At 43.2% G+C, this 11157-nt stretch overlaps 1 pseudogene; it reads right to left on the bottom strand.

Annotated features, from left to right (window-relative positions):
- Window positions 1-6155: 6155 nt before the first annotated feature.
- On the bottom strand, window positions 6156-8403 carry LOC136482410 (disease resistance protein RGA5-like; annotated as a pseudogene).
- Window positions 8404-11157: the final 2754 nt, after the last annotated feature.

Raw genomic sequence — 11157 nt, 5'->3', positions numbered from 1 at the left:
CAAATGTGCATTTTGAAGGTTGTCTTTGTAGCTCGATCGTATGTCCATACCCCTTCGTCCCAAGCACAGACCAATTCATCAAACACGGGCTCCATGAACACACCCATATTACTCCCTGGGTGTCCAGGAATTATCAACTATAAGAATATGTTATGTCATTGAAAGGAGACACCGGGGGGGGGAGATTAACGGGGATAACGAAGACGGGCCAACATGTGTATGTGGCAGCCATCATTCCATAAGGATTGAACCCATCTGTTGCTAGCACGACACGTACATTATGAGCCTCATCTGCTTTGTCACGATGTTTGTCATTAAAGTGGATCTAAGCTTCACCATCGGATGGATGTACCATCTTGTTAGGATTGTATCGTTTGTCATTTTTGTGCCATGTCATCTATTTTGCGGATTCCTCGGTCATGTATAGCCATTGGATCCTCGATAGGAATGGAAGGTACCGTAGGATTTTCACGGGGATCGTAAGTTGCCTCTTTTGGCCATCATTAGAGTCTACCTCCAGGTACCTGGAGGATTTACACTTTGGATAGAACTTTGCATGCTCGTGTTCTTTCCTAAATAGGACGCACCCCTTCAGACAAGCATGTATCTGCTCATATGGCATCTTAAGTGCACGAAGGAGTTTATGTGACTCGTACATGCTCTTTGGCAGAATGTGGCCCTCGGGAAGTAGGATGCCAATCACGGCCAACATCTTATCGAAGCCTTCTCGACTCAAGTTTAACTCGGACTTCAACCCCACTAAGCGTCCAATGGCATCCAATTGAGGCACCATTGACCGATCGTGAAGGGGTTTCTATGCTGAGTCCATCATGTCATAGAACGCCTATGCGGCTGCCTCCATCTCGTCCTTCTCACGTCCCTCATTGAACTATCCTTGGTGAAAGTCATCTAACATGTCTGCTACCCCCGCATGAGCATCAAAAGCCTCCACCCGTGGTCTCACCACCTCCTCTCTCATACGATGGGCTTCACCATGGTGGACCCACCGGGTGTAGTCCAGCATAAATCCATTCTTCACAAGATGTTTACCCATTTCCACCTTGTTTACCCTTCTCTTGTTTCCACATTTACTGCAGGGACACAAAACTAGGCAATGTCCTTTAGCAGCCTTGCCAAATGCACTGTTCAAGAAAGCATCGGTCTTGTTCATCCATTTCATGGTGTAATCACTCTGACTTCTCCAGCCCATGTACATCCACTAACGGTCATCCATCCTCTAACATATGTATCAGCGAGTAATGTAACCATCAATTGCATCTACATGGTGTTCCTACTGTCTAATAGGTGAGGATAGGTCCTAATCCCACCCACGGATGCATAGATGAGGTTAGTTTCCATGCTCTACTCCTATGTGAGACAGAATTTCGGCAGCACCTCCCCGCTGTTCTCAAGATACACGTCCTGCCAAAGAAGAGTGTGTATTCGGAGAACAACAAGAAGGTAATGCCGAAACTCTATCTCGGACTGGAGCAGACTATGGAAACTAACCCATCTACGCATTCGCGGGCTGTCCAAAAAACGTGGAAAATCTGAAACAGATACGGTCATAGATATGCAAAGATCTGCATACCTCCAACCGTATCTCTTTCGAACGGGAGACGCCTAATTAGGTTACGTGATCTACGACCATGATACGGAAAGAGGGATTATACCTAGGGTGGCGGTGGAGTCAGGCTAGCGGGGCCATGGCGGGTCGGTGCAGTGGTGAGGCGACGCGGTGCAGGCAGACCGGCGCGGCGATGGGAACTCCGACTCGGCTCCGACGGGCTCTTCTCTATTAAAATGGAACAAAAATTTTTCATTTAAAAAAAATCAGCAGAACCTCCCCTGCACGGTGAGGTTTCCAAAACCTGCAAAAAACAACGGCATGATGGCCGACAAGCACATGTCTCAAGAGAAGCCATGTAGTTTGTATATCAATCCATGCAGAAGAATATATCCAAGTAGTACCACTACTTCTACTTCTACTTCCACTATTGCTACTACTACTACCACTAGTTCTACTACTACTATCACTACTTCTAATACTACTACTACCACTAGCACTACTACTACAACTAATACTACTACAACTATCACTACCACGACAACAAGAGAGAGGGCATACCTGACGGGCACCGGGGGTAGGGGCAGGCGGCATCGGGGTCGTGTTCGGGGTCGCCGGAGTTGGGAACGGGGTCGGGCACGGGCGGCGTCGGGGCGGGCGGTCCACGGTGCGCGGCTAGGGGCAGGGCCAGCTCCTACTCCTCCTCCTCCTTCTCCTCCTCCTCCTGCTCCTCCCCTCCTCCCCTCCTCCTCCTCCTCCTCCTCCCCCTCCTTCTCCTCCTCCTCCCCTCCTCCACCCGTCGGCGTTGGTGGGCGCATGGCGGCCTGGCGTCGCAGTGGCACGGGCACGCGGGCGGCCGGGCGGCGTGGGCGGTGGCGGGCGGCGTGGGCTGTGGCGGGCGGTGGCGGGAGGCGTGGGTGGGCGGCGCGGGCGGTGGCGGGCGGCGCGTGCATGTGAGGGGTGTGTGGGCTGGCCCAGCCGGCGGGGTTAAATCCCCCTTTGCCGAGTGCCCCCGATCTGGCACTCGGCAAAGGTTTTTTAAATTTTTTTAACCGCCTCTTTGCCGAGTGTCACCTGGCCTAGCACTCGGCAAAGAAGTTTTTTTTAAAAAAAATTCTTTGCCGAGTGTCCTAGATCTGGCACTCGGCAAAGTATTTTTTTTGGAAAATTCTTTGCGGAGTGCCCCTGACATGGCGCTCGGCAAAGATTCAATATTTTTTAAATCTCGTTGCCGAGTGCCCACTGATTCGGCACTCGGCAAAGATAGGAATTTAAAAAATTACTTTTTTTGAAATGTCTTCTAAAAAAATTCAAAAATCCTCTGTGCCGAGCGCCTTATTCTTGGCACTCGACAAAGTTTTTTTTGTTTTTAGCCTCCAAATCTTTTGTGCAACCCTTTTAAAGTACCAGGAACTCCTCGTTAGAATTTGAAGATTTTTTGTGGCTTTTTGATATATTTAGTTACTTTATTTTGTTTACTTGAATTTTTTCAAAAAATATAAATTTGAACTGCACGTGGTACGAATAATGAAATTTAATGATTCAAAAATTATAGTCATGTTACTGAGTGTAGTGTGAGGCCGTATCTAGAAACGGACCCAAAATTTCGGACATCTTGTTCACGAAACATGACCGCGAACTTGCGTGCAAAGTATTTTTAAATTCTATAAAAAGCAAACAAAGTCCAAAAATCATGAAACTTGTTGAGATGTCGTGATATCGTATGTGGAGGCTATGATAAAAATTTTAGAAGATTTCATGCAAGTTGTCATATACGATGCTTACAAACCAGGACGGTTTGTAAGCATCGTACGTGACAACGTGCACGCAATCTTCTGAAATTTTTATCACAGTCTCCACATATGATATTATGACATCTCAACAAGTTTTATGATTTTTGGACTTCGTTTGCTTTTTATAGAATTTAAAAACACTTTGCACACAAGTTAGCGGTCATGTTTCGTGAACAAGATGTCCGAAATTTTGGGTCCGTTCCTGTATACACCTCGCACTACAGTCAGTAACATGACTATCATTTTTTGAATCATTAAATTCCATTATTCGTACCACGTGCAGTTCAAATTTATATTTTTCGAAAAAAATCAACTAAACGAAATAAAGTAACTAAATATATCAAAAAGCCACAAAAAATCTTCAAATTCTAACGAGGAGTTTCTGATACTTTAAAAGGGCTGCACAAAAAATTTGGAGGCAAAAAACAAAAAAAAACTTTGCCGAGCGCCGGGACATGGCACTCGGCAAAGGGGGTCTTTGCCGAGTGCCAAGAATAAGGCGCTCGGCAAAGAGGATTTTTGAATTTTTTTTAGAAATTTCCTCTTTGCCGAGTGCCTTTCACAGGGGCACTCGGTGAAAACATTTAAAAAAAATATTGAATCTTTGCCGAGCGCCGTGTCAGGGGCACTCGATAAAGTATTTTCCAAAAAAAAAATCTTTACCGAGTGCCTAACAGCAGGCACTCGGCAAAGAAGGACGTGGCCGAACACCGTTACGCGGGGCAGCCTATGCCGAGTGCCGCGATTTTGCCAAGGGCCTGGCACTCGACAAATAAGTCCTTTGCCGAGTGTCATTTTTTGCCGAGTGCCTGGCACTCGGCAAAGAACTCTTTGCTGAGTGCAATTCTTTGCCGAGTGCAGCACTCGGCAAAGAAGGTCTTTGTCGAGTGCCCGATTTTTAACACTCGGCAAAGCAGTTTGCACTCGGCAAAGGCCGTGTTTCCCGTCGTGCCAGGAGTACACCCAAAATCTCTAACCAGTTACACACATACGAAACGAAAAAGAAGCGAGCTCGACCACTTGCTTGATCACAGACAGGTTGTGCCACTCCTGATTTGTCTGTGTACACTGACAACACATGCAGTGTGGGTACACACAATACAGGCGTGGCCATGGACGCCCTGGACTGCTTGTAGATGCATGGAGACGATGTTTTCAATCACATGGCAATGTTGGTAGCATTTCTCCTGCACAACAAAAGAAAAAGACATGCTGTAGAAGTAGAATGATTTGCACCAATAAGAGACTATACTCAGAACTGCTACGGCCAGAAAACATGCATGCATTCTGCGAACAACTCATGACACGAATGGGCTAACAGCAGAAGAAGATGCATTCGGTGGAAGAACAAAGGAGGATTGATTGAGTACATACATTGATTCCCTCCAGTTAGGGACACGTCAAATCCAATCCAATCAATCAGGCGAGCCATTCTTGATAGCAGGTAGTAGTATGAATGGAAGGGCAGTTGGGGTGGACATCCGCAGCTTGTACGTAACACACCTCCATGGGCATCCTGAGGCAGAGGATACCCTGGGCATGCACACGATGTTTTTGCCACCTGCAAACAAAAGAACACCCCGCCGTAGATTAATTTGCTCAAATTAGAGACTACATATCAGAACTGCTACTCAAAACAAGAACGAATGCAGACATACAGTACGTGAACAACTCATGTGTCGAAGATGCATATATGCAGGAGAAGAAAGGAGGAGTACGCACATGCATCCAAGACAGGGACACGCCGAACCCAATCCAATCGGTTTCTATAGTTCCCATATTGAATATGCCTTGATATCATTGGAAGGGTGGTTGGGGTGGACATCCGCCTCGTGCCTCATCTTCTCTTTCACTTCCTTTATTACCACCTCCTCTTCGCCATTGCTCTCTTCCACTTCCATTACCACCTCCTCTTCGCCGCTGCTCTCTTCCACTTCCACTACCACCTCCTCTTCGCCGCTGCTCTCTTCCACTTCCACTTCCACTACCACCTCCTCTTCGCCTCTGCTCTCTTCCTTTCGACAGTTGTGACGAACAGACACACTTTGAAGAGACGGTAGATGACCCAAGGCCTGGTCATCAGTAGTGAATTCACCTTCAGCGAAAGCCTCTGTGCGGATACAGAAACTGAAATTTTCAAGCATGCGCATAGCTCCTCGTGGGAACATAGACGGCACCATCAGAAAACCATAGAATCTGCAGTCTCTTGCACATGGGAAGGCATTAGGGCCAACCATGAACCTTTCCAGCACTTGTATGTCATCATCATCATCATGAAACACACTCACTTCCAGAAAACAAAGAGCCCGCAGCATCCCGAGGACATGGATGTCCTCCGTTCGCACCTGAGCCACTGTAATTTTCAGGCAGGATAGGAGGAGAAGCGATCCAGGATTAATCCATGTTGGCAACAGACTAGTTTGATCAATACGAAGATAGGACAGGTTGCCTAGGGACAACAGCGAGCCTTCAAGATTCATCACTCCGGCGTCTGAGTCTACTCCCATTTTTTCGATTTTTTCCAGTTTGACTAGGGACTCCACTAAAGCTTTGCAAATGCCCTCATCACATCTTGTTTCGTTGCCCAATTCTAGCTCAACAGAAAGGATCCTCAGCTGCGTCAAATGGCCTAGCTCTTCCGCAATGTGCGCAGAATCAATAATTGCATTCAGTAGCACTTCTAAGGTTGTTAGATTCCTCAATCCATTTGGCAGACGTATAAGATTAAGATCCAGGAACATCAGTCGTCATAGCCCAACAATACTCGATGGCAATTTTCTAAAGTTCCCCACAAGTTCAACGTCTGCAAAAGCTGTAGCTTCCCTATCTCTAATGGGAGCTCACCAGCATAAGCAGAATTTCTTAGCCCCAGATACCTTAGGTGAAATAAATTCTTGACAAAACTCAAACTTGGAAGGTCCCTAAGGTTGCAGTCTTCTAGATCCAGTACACGAAGAAGAGAATAACATGAAAAGGATGTCATTGAATTAATTATAACACCATTGAAGATAGAAAGTGACCTTAGTTTTGACATGTCCATCGTAGGCCAAGTAGTATTTTGGAGGGACAACCTGTGTACCTTGCTTCCCGAAAAATGTGTGTTTTGCTTGGCATCACCTTGTATTGTTGCAACAAAACTCTCTTCTCTTGATATGGAACAAATGAGATCAAGGACCATATCATGAACTTGACAAGACTCAAGCATAAAACCTTGCTTATGACCCTTTGGCTACCTGGATTAGGCCTCTATTTATAAGCTCATAAAAGTAACTCACTCCAAGCTCAAATAAACTTTGCCCCCCTTCTCTAGGTGAAAGAAAATCTTCAGCTATCCACCTCCATATCAGCCGGTTACTCCAGATTTCGTAGTCTTCTGGAAATATACTTAAATATAATAAACAGGTCTTTAGATGAGCTGGTAGATCATAGTAGCTGAGAGATAATATCTTTCTCATATCTTCCATCTCATGATTCTTTGCAACTCCCAAACCTATAGAGTCACACAAGTCATACCACCCTTTTATTTTTCCTAACTTATTTGCTAATAAACCTGATGTGGTAATGATAGCTAATGGCACACCTCCACATTTCTTAATTATTTTTTCAGATACTTCCACAAATTGTTTGGGACACTTGTCTTCAGAGCCAAATATTCTTCCGTAGAATAAGACTTTAGAACTCTCGTGTGGAAGGGGCTCCATGTTATAAGAACAACCAACTTTCTCAGCAACATCATGCTTCCGGGTAGTTATGACTATTTTGCTTCCCAAGCTGTTGTTGTTTAGAGCACATCTTATTATGTTCCATGATGGTACATCCCATATGTCATCAATAACAATGAAATACCTATATGCATAGAAATGAAGGAGTCATATTTATAGTTACATGAAAAATATATAATAACTCATTCAAGATGACAAAAAGAGTTGATGGAGGAAAAACATTGGAAAATTCAATCCGGGGATTAGATATTAAGAACAAAAAGAAATGAAAACTAAAATATTTAATTGTAATAGATACAATCAGTTTTTGTTCAAAAAAAATAGATTCAATCAGTAGGTTATAGATTTCTCAAATGATTGTTCAACTTGCAAATCTTAATTGAAAGGCTCTCAGTAAGAATATGACTACCTCTTATCCTTGAGGAATTCCCGAAGTTCATTAATTAGCTGCCTTTCATCAAATATATTTAAATTGATTTCCTTCGTATAATGCCACTTGTCAAGACCAATGAGAATGTCCATTAACACTTTCTTCAAATCTGGACTCTGGCCGACAGGAACAAAAGCTTTGGAACGGACATCATCTGTCAGATTCTCATACACAGCTCTAGCAAGAGTAGTTTTGCCTAACCCTCCAAACCCAACAATAGAAACTATCTTGGTCTCCATGTCTTCCCCATCTGTCAGCATTTTTATGACCTTATCCCTTGGCTCTTCGATGCCAACGAGCTGTGACACTTTTGTTTAGAGAGCCGAGAGGCGTGGATCAATACTTGTTGTGGCAGCAGGCTTGGCAACAACATCATCGACCCTGTACCTGGCACGACGCTCGGCCACTTCCTGAAGTTGCTTCCTCATGTCTTCGATGGCACAAGAAATTTCTCGGCGAGCTTTGCCCTTGCTGAACAGGTCTCCCATCTTCTTCATGGCGCGCTTGAGCCTGCTCGGATCAGCCTGCTCTTGGCCGTCGACACGAACGATGAAGGTGTCGACTATATCTTCCATGTCGTAGGATGCTTCCCGGACCTCCCGCGCCCAGACCTTGCCCTGCTCATCGAGCTGGTCCCATGGCACTGCCGCCACCTTGTGGAGGGCGACATGCATGCTCTCAAGCTCTCGGGACATGGACTGGACTTGTTTCTTGACGCCCTTCTGGAGCTTGTACTCGTCCTTGAGCAGCTCCAGCAGCTTGGAGGGGAGCAAGCCCAACGCACCGGAGACCAGGTCCATACTCACGGGCTCTCAAGATTAATCAATCACTCTTCTTGTAATCTGATTGGCTGCAGAGTAGTAGTGTGTTATGGCCTCAAGGGGATGCAACAACAGATCAAACTGAAATAAGTAAAAGAACTGTCAAGTTCGACCGATCTGGAAAAAAAAAAAGAGTAAGGAAAAATGTTTACAGTTCAACAACAAAGACTTGAACCTAATCAATAAAATTGGTTCAGAGCCAAGTAAGATGTTCCTGTTTCAGCTCAAAGTAGAAACATACTTAGGAGTTAGGACTGTTCTCCCAAAGAAAAAACTTCAACTCACCAAGGTTGCCGTGGGAGGAGCTGCAGAGGAGTTGCATCGATGGTCGGCTAAGACACAGAGCACGACCAGCTTGTTTATGCTGTAGTATGGCCAGGATAAGAGCGACCCAGATAATAAAGACTTGAACCTAGAATTTGTTCGAAGCTAAGTAAGATGTTTCTGTTTCAACTCAAAATGGTAAGTATTTTTTTTTCTTCCAAATGATGAGAAATGCATCTACTCACCATGTCTGGAGTTATTACATATGGAAATGAATAAATCATTGATTAGTAAAAACACTACTCACAACGCGAAACCGGAGTAAAACAGGAACACATTTATGGCACCCGGTGCACAACCAATTTTACATATGGGGACCAATTAAGAAAAATAATTAGCAAAAAAATCCCTGAATCGGGACTCTGGGGATGTAAAACATAGACACCTTTATTCAATTCGGTTTCCACTGAGAGTCAATTATGGAAACGAATAAAAAATTATTCAAAAAAACATCAGAGACGAGACGTCAGGGTAGAACATGACCACCTGTACAGTATACGGGCCACTTCAGAATAAAATAGTGTGTACTATGTAGTACCTTGATCTTGTGGTAAATAAACAAATTCTATATTAAAGAGCTAAAATTTATGTCTATTTTTTTTGGTCCGGCCCTTCCAAACTACTTGTGTGGATGGTAGAAATCAGATAAAAAATTGCTTCCGAATCCAATAGAAAATCGGATGCAACACGGTTGTTAAGGGAAGAAACTCGAAGCAGGCGCCATTACCGGACCTAACCGAACGGAACACGGAAAGAAATTACTGGACGTAACTGAGTGGAACACGAAACCTGAAGAAAAGAAAATCCGACACACTAGAGATGAACGGTGGGAAAAAGTTGAACGTACTCCCTCTGTCCTGAAATATAGTGTATTCTGGAATTTAAAATTTATCCTAAAATATAGTGTATTCTGATATTTAAAGTTTATCCTAAAATATAGTGCAATTGGGGAATAAGAAGATAATGTTTACTTAAATAAAAATACATGATTATTTTGTATATGAAAAGTAAATCATGTACTTTCTATATTTTGTATAAGGAGACTGAGAGTTCACCCTTTAATCATGGGGAATAGAATCAGATTTCAATAGATTAGGAAGATAAGTGAGGGGTACATGCATCCACTACACTCTCCCTTATTTTGTTTGAGAATGACTAGAATGCACTATATTTCAGGACTGAAGGAGTAGGCATTAAGGGAACAAAAAAATCTATACATATACACATAATATTTATCTATATATACCTAAATATTAAAGAGCTAAAATTTTCTTCTATTTTTTCGTCCACCCCGAGAAGTGGAGACTTTCTTCCGTCCCGCTTTTCAAACGTGTCTCGTTAATATCAAAGAGTTAAAAATGTTATACTATTTTTTCTATATACCTCTCCTCAACTATGCAGATAGTAGAGAGTTTCTTCCATCACGTTTTTCTACCACAATCCTGAATTACTTTAAGTGCTAAAGATTTTCATGAGGGCCAAAACAAAACGGCCAAGCAAAGTGTAGTTCCCTTGGCTACAGACATAGGTCTCCAAGGAAATGGATATTCTTGAGTGCTGAACCAAACCATCAAGGCAATTCCATGTTTCCTTGACTGTTATTGCAAACCACCAAGGTAATTGCTCATTTTCTTGGGTGTTATTCGAAACCACCAAGGTAATTCGTATTTTCTTGAGTGCTATTCAAAACTGCCAAGATGATTCATATTTTCCTGAGTGCAATTTGGAACCCCTAAGGAAATTCTCAAATATTCATTACAAGATTCAACAGAGTGAATACAAAAGAAAAAAAATTACTTAGTCACAAGTTACATTGAGGTGTAGTGGTAAGTGCTTTTCATTTAAAACAATTAAAGCACTATAGGTCATATATAGGTTCGATTTGAATCCCAGGAGGCGCAGCTTTCATTGATTTATGGTTTTAATTTTGCTATTCCTCTATATTTCTTTGGAGGTTGATGGCCTTCAAGAAAACTAATTTCCTTGACAGTTATGAATGATTCCTTGAAGGCTGCTGGCCCTCCTGAAAACTAAATTACTTGATGGTTGCAATATTTTTTTGTCCCTTTGGTAAATTAAGTATGGTCCTAGTTTCCTTGGCAACTAGCATCCAAGGAAATCATCCTTGAGTGCCAAAACCGCCTAGAAAACTAATTTTCCTTGTCTTCTATCTTTGACGGAGTTTGCTTGACGGTTTGTGGCCAAGGATTATTCCATTGGCGGTTTAGGCCCTTTTCTCACGGTTTTGGGCACTTAAGGTAATTTGGGATTGTGTTAGTAGCTATAGGGTCGGATTCTAATACATATTAGGTCGTACTCTCCATATTTTGTATGTAACCTAGACTCTAAACCTAGTCTCACATGAGATAGAACAACTCCCGCCTAATGATGATATGGAATCCGATTCTTATACGTGTTAGATTCCATTGCAACGCATGGGCACGTTTGCAACTTAAAGAACGAATGAAAAATAATGTTTAGATCCTAATGTTATATATAG

Source organism: Miscanthus floridulus, chromosome 9, assembly GCF_019320115.1.
Source record: "Miscanthus floridulus cultivar M001 chromosome 9, ASM1932011v1, whole genome shotgun sequence".
NCBI classification, from domain to species: domain Eukaryota; kingdom Viridiplantae; phylum Streptophyta; class Magnoliopsida; order Poales; family Poaceae; genus Miscanthus; species Miscanthus floridulus.
The sequence above is the reverse complement of the archived record's forward strand: the minus strand, read 5'-3'. Positions and strand labels throughout refer to the sequence as shown.